The following is a 10,155-nucleotide window of genomic DNA, read 5'->3' as shown; positions in this document are numbered from 1 at the left end:
AGTCAGTGGTGTCCTAGCTCGTCAAATGGCTAAACACTTTGCGAAGTACTGTACACATTCTTTTGCAAACAGCGCGACTAACGGGACACAGAAAGAGGCACACTACTCAGGCGCTGTCTGAAGGATCTCTCACATTTCGTGAGAGTGTCGACGTTTTCTTTCTCTCACTGGCCGTCGCACCCTATTATAGCAATGACGTTGGAACTAGAATGATTCTTTCTTTGTCCTGCTATTCGCGCTGCTTGCAAAAGAATGCGTTCCTACCAACAAGTCCGGCTAACCACTATTCTGAAGTATTGTAGAGTTTTCGGGCGTGAGTATAGGTTATACGTCCGCCAATATATAACAATGCTAAACCCAAACTTTGCTATGGTATTACTGGAGCCCAAATGGTTTAGGTTTACCAAAGATGCGTTTAGGACACCCAAGGTGTGTATAAAAACATCGGAAATATCTAGCAGCTTGAAACGACACCAAAACTATGTGCGTTTTAAAACTATGCTCTCAAGGGGACGCCTACAGAGCTACAATGCAGCATTTGCATAATTACACTGCCAGTAGTGTAAGGTGACAAAAGACCTTAAACCGATGATTAATATGAGCTTGCATGCAGGCGTTTTACACTCGCGTGAAAATATATTCTTTTGGCAGCAGAACTATGGAGGATGCTATGCTCCGCAACAGACACCATGGCTTTATTGCTACGCGTCTGCTCAAGCAGACGCGTAGCAATAAAGAAAAGAACGGCCACATAAAGATATAATAACTGCCTGAGGGGAAGTGGGAGATTTTCGTGCCGTTTCGTCCCGCTCCACGACGTGCTGTGCGTCGACGAATGGACGCAAGAAGAACTGAGAGGGGAGAATGGGCCATCAGGCAACGGGACTGGATGCAGCTGAAACTCTCAGGGCCACAAATGGTCTTGAGCCAGGGACTAAGGCAGTCAACCGAGCATTGCTTAGCACAAGCGAGGCCCGAAGCTGCCTGGCATTCCGAACACCAGGATCAAGCAGCCGAGATTCAGGGTGGCTGTATGAGTGATGACTACGGAGCAGCAGGCCTGGGCGTATATTGGTGCTTGTAGCGACCACTAGGCAGCCCTGAGCTTCGGCTCTGGCACTCGTCGTCGCTGCGCCCATCTTCTCCACCCACCACTGACGCCGCCACCACCAACACGTGAACTAACATTTCGTGAGAGTGTCGACGTATTCTTACTGTCACTAGCCGCTGCACCTTTTTATAACAATGACGTTGGACCTAGAAAGACTTTTTATCAGCAGAGGTGGCCTCGGTACAATGTTGTGCTTTGCGAATGAGTATCTTTTTGTTCCTGTTCTCTAGCCATTTCGTAAATAAAATTGAGTATATTCTACTGCGACACCTCCCTTGTCTAGCTCCGGCGTTCATTCTTTGACGCACAGTATGTTCGCAGGTGTTGCGAACCTCCTCAGTTTATTACAATCAGTAATTGTATAAAATAGCGACTCTGAAAATGGCAAAAAAAGTTTGTCAACATCAGTAACTGCTGAATGAAATTCGCTTGGGAAGAACACATGAGCATATCTTCAATTCCTGCATGCTCCATGATCCTTTATCAACGATGGCGCCGTTACTCCTAAAATTAGTCATGTGATTAAAATTTGCTTCTAGATGCCTTCTTCAGTGCGTGCTATTCAGCTATCTCTGTGGGAATGCCACACATTTCATGCGCTCATAAAGCTCTTATCGAGATACATCGGTTGCAAGGTTCAGGAGTACGCGGCATTAGTTGTTCTTGTCACTTGCGCGAAACTTCGCTTTTCTTCCAGTCTTCAAGGCTGGATGAAACATCACACATATAATTAGTGAACGCGGCTGGACAATCACAAATTCTCTTTAGCAACAACAACGACAACAAAAAAAGATACGGCAGACTCGAGGAACTTCCCTAAATTTGCATTAAGCGAACCTTTGTTGAAAGGTTATCGTGTGTTACAGTACGTGTGCCGGCACATTTTCAACAGACTATGAGAGGATGATGAAAAAAGATAGTTGGAACCCATCTCACGATGAATATCGAAGGTAATTCGTAAGCTATAACTAAAAATAGCGACACAACGTGTTCGCACTGTAGAAACGACTTATGCATGAGGCGTGTACTGCTGCGGGACACCTCTTTCACGCTTCCTTAAGAACACTCTACGCCATCAGGCGCAGCCACCACGCGGCCTCCAAAATGTACGGCGCGCCGGTGCGTGCGAAGCGGAGAAAGGCGTCATGTGGCAACTGGGCTCCTCTCTCGCGTTTATTTCTCGGCGCACTTCGCCGTGAAGTAGCACTGCCGAGAATTCCGCACGTGGCCTCTAAGGCAGCAAGCGTGGCGCGCCCGTGTCTGCGAACGTTCAGAACTGCTCGCTCGCTTGCCGCACTCTCTGTGGCGCATACAAACTTTACTCTGCCGATGCACATGCTCCGCCGAGACTCGGCGTCGGTAGCTGTATATGACACGTTATACGAGGCGAATCAGAGCAATGGCATCTGCCAGTTGAAGCTTCACAGCGGCATATAGCGCACGCTCCATCAGAGCGTGTTACGAAAGGATACTTCTCAGCTGGCAAATGGATGGATGGATGGATGAACTTTATTGCGGTCTTTTAGGGCGTGCGCAAGCGCACAGCGGGCCGCTCCCACGCCGGGACAGAGGGGCCGAGCCTCTCCGCCACGTCGGGAACAAATTCCTGCGTAAAACTAGCTAATATGGATGACATTGGCCGGCGGATAGGCGACTAAAGTGCGTGCTGTTCTGAAAACGCCTGCCAAGCGAGCCATCCCTCGTCACAAGGAGAAGACGGGCAAAAGAACAGTGTCAGCGGAGTGGTCAGTGGTGTCCTAGCTCGTCAACTGGCTACGTACGTGAAGACATGTTTTCTACGCAACAAGCCTATTACACATCGAAAGGAACGACTGCTTCGCGTTTCACGACACAGTTCTTCCACAACTTTTCCTACCTTCATGCCTATGGCACGGGGATCGTCAGCCTTGTTAGGGGGACGTATGTTACGGACGAAGCTAACTCGACTGCAAATGTAGATCTGTGGGTGAAGGCACAGGACGAAAAAGACGTCCAGGGGTGCTATGCAGGATGCGCCGAGTTTGGCGAAACTCGGGATCTTCACGAGCTCTGGCGACACCCCAAGATGAAAGCACGAATGGTACCGAGACACAGTTTATCTTTCGACAAGCCTCCAGTTTCATTGGTTTATCTAAATTCACTCTGGCTGGCTATCATTCCTTGGGCGTTGCCTTCTCGGCGGTCGACAAACTGGGGCTCACGTGATCATACCGTCGGTGCATGGTCATGCCTTCTTTCACTTGTTTGTCGTTCCACCGAGTGCATTACATGCACAAGCGAGTTATAAAACAAACGCATTTAGTACAATATTATTAGTTAGTTTAACGTGGTTTAAAATCACTTTAAAGCTTACAACATGTACACTGAATGTGCATTAGAATAATTTGTAATTTAGTACGCTTCGCATTATACCACGAGGGAACGCTGTGGTGGCGCCATCACATCCATTCACGGGGCGAGCATGGCGGCTAAGCATCGGAGGCGCCCAGTGTAAACAAACTCGTACAACGAGCTTGCGGTGCGCGACGTAGTGATCAGGCTCGACGATGACCACTATTTCTTGGATAGTTCTGTTCCTCCGTGAGCAATCTTTCCGTGCACCCCGAAAGACTGCCAATAGCTTCGGCGATTTTACAGATCGCAACGCGCAACTACTGTTTACGGCGCAGTGCTGAAGAAACAACTTGTCCGGTGCTGCTTCTGCGAGTGCGCTGAGTTTCTCCACTCTGCGTGACTGCGAGCGTCACGAACATTACATAGTGTGGGCAAAAGGCAGACATCCTATATAGCTACGATGCGACAAGGAGGTGGTACCGACGATGGATCTCGCTACCAACACAGTGGAGGAGACATCGACAAACTGCAGATAAGTATATTTCTACTGTTTCATATTTAGCATAATAAGAGTGCACGGATTAAGTCGCTTTCGTAGTACCGAACTGAATGTCCAGCAGTTTAAAGAAGGCAGTGAGAACCAATGAGTGTTCGTGCTTCTACATGCAAGTGGGCCCGCGAAAATATGGAAAAGATGAAGGTAACCTTCACTAACTTGGTGAGATAACAGAAATTCATGAGTGACATTAAGCCCGCAAAATTTATGGAAGAGTATCTTTATCCAGGTGAAATATCAATAGCAGGTACTGATATAAAGCAGGAAACATACAAAAATTTCATGGGTTGAACAGCACACAGAAGGCATTACCGAATCGTGATCGCCACGTTACCGATATCCTTGAAAAAAAGTTTAGAATCATTGCATTCTACCGGTTATGCAATATGGGACATAAACCTGGAGGCCAACAAAGAAACTTGAGATGTAAATGACTGTGCAGAAAGCGAAGTAACAAAAATTGTTGGAGATAGTATTAAGGCAGGAAGACAGTGGCGTAGTAAACCGTGGCAACTGATAGGCTAGTTGAGATTAAGAAAAAAAAAAGGAATCGGCAGGTAGGCCATGCACGTAATCGATCACTTGTTGCCAATTCATAACAGCTGATTACATAAGCGTGACAGAATGGATGTCAAGGAGAGAGAACTACAGCCGAGGATGGTAGAAAATTGCGTAATGGGACAAAAATATGATGTTTGTAGGCATAGGATGCAATCAGCTCATATAAGACGGGATTGTAGGGTGAGGCATTTGTTTTGCAGCAAACAAAAATAGGTTTGTGGTGCTGACAGTAGAGACTCGTGAAGGTGCGGGGCCACCTTAGCTGCTGGCACATTAATCAACATGACAATTGGCTCTGAAAAAGAAAACCCCAGTTATGAAAAATAAAGCAACGTTGTCCCAACGCATTCTTTTATTATGCATACTACACTAGAGGTTTCCACAGTTAAGGGCACTTAGTACTAATAGTGCAACAAGCATTTTCCTTTGTAAGAAATGGCTTGTATGCGGCTGATTCATTCCAATACACTTTTCTGCAGCAAAACATTCTGCTGCTGGAGGCACTCAACTGCCTGGTGGCAGTAGGCGAGCGCCAGGCACATGCTCCTGAGAGTGTGGCAGAGGTCCAGAGGGCTGTTCTGCAACAGTAGTATCGGTGCCCTCACTGCTCTCCAGTCGAGCCCCCAGAAGACACCTTATAAAGGAGCTTTCAGTTTATTATTTTGTTTATTATTCAAGAGCATGAATAAAATTATTGCAATAAACATTGTGCTGTGCATATTAGGAGACTTGTAACATGCATTGGTGTCCCTTCAAAATAGGCAAAAACGTAAGACAACCTGTGTCACTCTTGAACCATGTAAATAAAAAATACACTAATGCAGCATACACGTCATTGTGCTGTTTGTTCTTTTTATGTGCAAGAATACAGTGCGTGTTGATTAGCCACAAGATGAACGGTGTGTGTAATTCACAATGAAGACAGGAAACAGCAGGAGCTTAATAATGCTATCACCTATAGACTGCATATGACTGCAACACACCCCGATTCAAATGTGCCATTACATGCATGTTCGATACCACATATTTTTAACATTGTCTTATAATTGCATGTACTATATTTCACACATCTTAAGCCCTTGCATAGCACAGTTCTGATGTATCCATTTCATAGGCCAAATAATTGTACACTTTGTCCTTTTGTGTTGTATGAAAAGCAGCATCCTTTACAGTTGGAAAAAACTTCAGAAGACAGGAGAGGCCCCGCCCAGATGACCAAAGCGCAGCAGCCGATTGCCTCCACGTCTAAAGAAATAGTCCCTCTCCAACGAGCAGGTATTAGTCTGTCCGGCGGCACGATGTCAGCCTAGAGTGCGTGCCCATTGGTGCAGGCTTGTGTTCACCTGCCTTAAAGTGCAGATTCCGCAGCCTCCTAAAGTTGTATCCGACTATAGAAACACGTAATGCCTTGCACCAGTTGCATAGACTTTTGCAACTTGATAGCACACAATGATCAGGAGCAGAAATCTATAAAGGCATCCAAGCAAAGCTGGCTGGCCACACTTCCATTATGAGGGGCTGCAAAAGGTCTCGCCAAATATTCCCATGACGTCCTTGAAAAAGAGGTGGTGTTTGGCACTTCTTTAGAATCAAAAACAGATTACAGTGAATGTAGTGTAGCACGTCAAAACAAACTGAGCTTGGTTGTCTGCACAGCATGTAATGGGAGGTTGTGCTTCACATAGGAAACAAACTGCTCTGTCCAGTACAATCTTGAGGCCGGTATGGCACCTATTATGTCAACAGTGTCAATATGCAAATTACACTTTTCACAGGCCATTGATTTCACCATTATTTTTGTATGATGGTTCTTTCAATCAGTGCTTGTATAACATGAGCAGGTGGATTTGAAAGCAAAGCTTTGTTTGCAAACCTTCCGACTTCCATAATTGTGTGGCAACGCACTGGCATGTTGTCGAATAGCTCACACTTCCTCGGTCCTGCACCAAGGAAGTCCAATGCTCTATTTGAAGGTGGATCGCACAACAATTCAACAGCACACAAAGGAGAGTAACACACACAGCAAAGCATTCTGCTGTGTGTATTTCTCTTCTTTGTGTCCCGTCAAATTGTTGTGCAATTAAACTTCAAGCTACTATACCGATACACCCAGTCTTCAACATCACCAATGCTCTAGTTATTAGGCCACAATGGTGCACATCTTTGAAATTTCCCAACACAAATTAGCTCTCCAAAAATTCACAAATGTTAAATTTTGCAGCACAGGTGTATGTATGCACGTGCCATATTCTTTACCACTAAACTCACAGGAATCAAAGGGGCAAGCATTAACCAGCCTTGCTGCTGCCGTTACCATTATCATCATGACACCAATGGAAAGACAGTGCCACGTTTCAGTAAAGGGAGTGCCGGAGGGAAAGGTGTGACAGCGACGGCTCACAATAAAAATAACGGTTACGAGACATGTTCAATGCCAATATACGCTGCATGTCGCTCAGCCTACTTTGGCATTGCGGCAAGCGTTTACTCGTTTGAGCATATCACGTTTTGTGTAATCATTGCTCTAAAGCTGTATAAATGGTCTATTTGCTCTGCAATGTTTATTTTTATCATGGTGGGTTAAAGACCCACTTTTCATTGGCATCTGCACCCCATTTCTCCCGATATGTAATTTCGCCTTGGTGGTTCATGACATCTTCACGTACAGAGAGTTCTGCAGAGCATTGGATGTGCATTATTCTACTGCTTAAGAATTAGAGCCCCATTATGAGACGAAAATATACAATTTATCCATCCAGAATAACGCCGCCCCCCCAAAAGAAGAAGATACACTGAACCTCTGGCACATGCATCGACGGTGAACAGAGCAAACAATCTGAAGTATTTTCTTCATACAAGCCAGCACACTAAGATTCTCAATGCATTTTCATTTCGCCACAAATGCACAGGCACAACCGGCTTGGCGCAACATCCACATCTCACGCTGCAACAAATTGTGCAATGCCTCGCTGTTTTATAGTGCGGCCGATAGATTACGCATGACCAAAATTCAGCATTGTGCATACTAAGTAACTTCACCAATGAAGAACCCCAAATTCTTTATGAGATTAGGATTCATAGGTTACTTTACACAATTTGTGATATCCATTTATCTATTTATACTTAATTAACCTCTTTCCCAAGAAAGTGAGCCATTTGGAAGGCACCCTGACAGACAAGTAGAACAATCGGCAAAAAGTCATCAACCAGCGAAAAAATCAGTATCATAAGCAGCCGCATGTGAGATGTCGCTAACACAAAATTTAAGTCGGCTACACAGAAGTGACAAATTTGGCAATATAGCACGTCTAAACATTGCTTCAATGTTAATCACAGTAACGCTGACATTGAAGGCACCTTAATTCCTACGTACGTACCGTCGACACACCCGACTACGTTCGTAATGTTCCCACGAAGTAGGAAGCATTCTTCTATATATGCCCGCTCAGCCGCCGTATTCTGGAAAGCTAGCCACCGCTTACGCACTGCCGCATCGATAAGTGCGTCAGACACATCTCTGACACAGTTGCTAACAGTAGTTTGATGGCGTCCAATGTAACGCTCGGCGCCGACGCTTCTCTGAAAACTCCTAGTCTCGTAGAAACGGAGCGCACAGATGACTTGCTCTACGACGGTGAGCGAATGAAGCCCGCCACGCTGTCTCCGCAGACGAGTCTTCGCCTAGCTCGTCACACAGCCGGCGCACTGATGTCTTGGACAGGCGAAAATGACGCTGAAACTCCCCGTCGGTCATGTAGGTGAACGGGTCCGGACGGTCATACTGACGCTTGCTGCCGCTAGATGCAATGAAACAGGCTGCTGCTGCCGCCGCCATGTTTCCGAGTTGAACTCGGAGGGGGTTTCGCGATGTACGAGTTTAGCACGAGTTCGCCTGTCAATCAAAACCAGAGGTCACGCCCCGCGCGAGGCATGTAACTCTTGTGCGCGCACCCACTACAGTTGGGCCACGCCCAACTTATCTTCCGGCAACAGCGACGCGGTGTCGAGCTGAGAGGCATCAACAATCTTGACCGCCGACATAAAACGCGCACAACGCACTGTCATCGGTGATGAAACGGAGCCACAGCGTCGTAAACACGTTCAGCGTCCGAGAATCGCTCGCTCTTCTAGACCCAGTGCAATGGCATTTCTTCATCACAAGCACTGCGCACTCAACAGTTCCAACACCTCTCTCCGTTCGAAATCTGATTTCATAACTGCACACAAGAGCCCTCACCTGCCAAATGCGAGTGCTGCGGTGTCGTTACGATATCCATCTGCGATCGCTGCTGGCTCCAGCAGAGGTAATACGCAAGCACCTTCGACTGCACAACACACTCATATATTGTGTACATGCGCTCAGAGGCACCTTCACTGGGCAAGCGATGACAAGCGATGAATTGTGTCGCTGGGGAGGCACGCACTTTTCGCAATGTATCGCAGAGGCTTCGCGCATAAAGATAAACTGGTACATTTTCACTGAACTGCGTCACTACGCACTCTAAAATAACATACCGCCATTTCGCAGCGACAGCCGTTGTGTCGTCTCTAGTAGGTAAAGCGGGGGGCCTTAATCGCCTAGTGAAGCGCCTGCGATGAACAGCCGTACCGCGGCGCTGAGTTTCTATTCGCCTAATAGAGAAAGAGTGGCCATGACCCTCCATGGACCATGACCGACATTATTGAGAATAGCCCTGCAGCGCCCCTAGGCGACTTATCATCGTATGAACGCCCTCGTGCGTGCGACACGCTTCAATGTACCGCTTCTAAGCTTTCGCCTCACTGTCGCCACTCGCGGCAAGAAGTGCAAAATTTAATAATTTGCTCGATCTCCGTTTGTCATCACAAATTTCTAGCGTTGAAAACGAAAAACAGGTACTTAGAGAAATAAAAATTTTCGTTATTTTATTTGTTGTATTCTAACGTATTCGTTTGAGTGAAAGTGTAGGTGCAAGAATGCGCCGCATGTACCCTGTTCGCATTCGATAGAGGAAAGAAAGATAACGCCCGAAAGAGGAGGCACGCCCTTGACGCGCCCGGGAAAGGCGTGGCAAGCGGCTCACGGCAAGTGTGCAGACAGACAGCGCGACAGTCACGGTATCGCTAAGTTGCGATAATCCGTTGATAACAATACGCGGCGCTGGCGCGTTTCGTTGTGCAGCCTTCTGCGCTTGAAACGTGGAAGCATCGTGCCGCGCAGGGTGCGCTCATGTTGTCATACGCAGCTTTTTGTCTACATATTTTTTTGCCTGCACCTTCGGCGCTTTTTGCGCTATCTCCGTTCACTGACTGCCGTCGAGCAAACTCGGGTAAAACTCGGGTGAACGAAAACTCGGCGCATCCTGCATAGCACCCCAGAACTATCAAAACCCGTGCCTGCCACTACAGGCCGTCTAAACACTTTCGGCACGCGTACGCGGATAGCTCTTTTGAAAGCCGTTTTATTTGTCCCTGCAGGGGCGTCTGCGTAAGCAGGCGATTGGTGTGCTGCGACACCACGGACCTGAGCACATGATTGTCCGACCTTCCCGCGTGTAGCCGTGGGCGGCTTAGCCGTATCCAGGGAAAACGAGAACGTGGGGGTTGAGCCGAT

Source organism: Dermacentor variabilis, unplaced genomic scaffold (assembly GCF_050947875.1).
Source record: "Dermacentor variabilis isolate Ectoservices unplaced genomic scaffold, ASM5094787v1 scaffold_13, whole genome shotgun sequence".
NCBI lineage: Eukaryota > Metazoa > Arthropoda > Arachnida > Ixodida > Ixodidae > Dermacentor > Dermacentor variabilis.
This window is presented reverse-complemented; position numbering follows the sequence as displayed.